General features: G+C 55.9%; 1 protein-coding gene across 1 annotated transcript in view; it reads left to right on the forward strand.

The window, feature by feature from the left end:
* Positions 1-1,455, forward strand: part of LOC104461841 (von Willebrand factor A domain-containing protein 5B1-like) — a gene marked incomplete at both ends in the record, with an annotated part of 9,987 nt that overhangs the window by 4,535 nt on the left and 3,997 nt on the right.

Below are 1,455 nucleotides of genomic sequence, written 5' to 3' on the forward strand. Positions count from 1 at the left end.
ATGAACCCGTGTGACGACACATCTGCCCAGCAGTGTTGTGTCCCCTGCAGACAGCAGGTGAAATTTGGGAAGATTTTGCAGCTGGTCAGTGGAAGGGTGGGGATGGTTTTCTCCCACCCTCGGCATCACCGGGATGCTCTGCTCTGAGCTCAGCATCCGCAGGGTCGGGAGGACCAGCAGCGCTTTGGTTCCCATGGAAACTCCGAGCATGATGTCTGGGGCTTTCAGTCTCAGAGACTGGCTGGGTGGCGGGGGGCTGGAGGTGAGACGAGGGGGCAAAGGGGAAGAAAAGCCAGGGAACCTCAACCTCCAGGGAGGGTGGCGAACAGCATCTCTTGACGAAGGGCATGCAATGGCAGGGTTTGGGGGTACCAGTGACCCTGCCGGCATCGCAGGTCCCGGAGCATCCTCACGGTGCTCGGCATGAAGGCAGGGATGGAAAGGACTCCCTTCTTCAGGGCAGTAAATGGTTAACAGCACACATCCTGCTCTGCATTAATCGAAGCCTGGTTTTGCTGTCCCGCATGCTGCCAGGGCTCCCAGCGGCTCTCCCAGCTCCCAGTCAGGGCTTGACATTTTTGGGGGTGTGAACGTGAGCTCCCGGCTCACCTCGGTGTGTGCTGTGCTGGGAAGGAAAGGTCAGCGCTGGTGATGGGCAGCTTAAACCCCAGCTGCATTCCTGGCTGCCTTCCTCTGGCGGGGAAGAGAGCTCGGGCAGGAGAAGGAGCAGGTTTTGGATGGAAAGGGTCTGGGGGGGGTTTCTGTGACCAGTTTGCTTTTAAACATCTCAATCCCAGCTGGGTAAGTAGCTCCTGGAGCTGCCTGCCTCCCATTTTTGCTGGTGGTCTCATAGAGCATCAAAAATGAGGTGGTGATGGAGGTCACCTTCTTGCTTGCCACCCAGAGAAAGCATCTGTCCACCCGTCACTGTCATCCACCACTTTTTGCAACCTCTGTCCCTTGTGATAGAAGATAGATTCGGTTTTAGGGAGACCTTCCCCCAGTTCCTGGGGACAGGGATAGAAATGGCCGGAGCTCAGCGTCTCTGCTGGGACATCCATGGGGGATGTGGTACCCGAGATGCTGGAGGGGAGATTCATGTCTCCTGAAAGTGGAGAAACAACCTCATCTATTAAAAAAAAAAAAAGAAAGATAAAAATTCCCTTCTCCCCATGCCCTGCGCCTCTCTCCTTTCGTTACTAGGCAACTGGTCCTTGATCTTTTTGTCTGTCTTCTTTCCTTTGGTTCCCAAGTGAAGTCATTAAAATGTCTGAGCGATAAAATTCATATTTCACCTTCTGCCTGTCTGGGGAAGGAGCCCCTGGGGCCAGGGTCCCTCGGGGACACCCCACGGGCTCTGTCTGGGCACAGATCCCAGCTGGGGCTGAACACAGAGGAATGGGCTGGGGCAGGGAGCAGGTGGGATCAGAGGGGACAGAGCGGGTCGGTGCCATC

The sequence above is a fragment of the Pterocles gutturalis genome, unplaced genomic scaffold (genome assembly GCF_000699245.1).
Source record: "Pterocles gutturalis isolate BGI_N339 unplaced genomic scaffold, ASM69924v1 scaffold24446, whole genome shotgun sequence".
NCBI lineage: Eukaryota > Metazoa > Chordata > Aves > Pterocliformes > Pteroclidae > Pterocles > Pterocles gutturalis.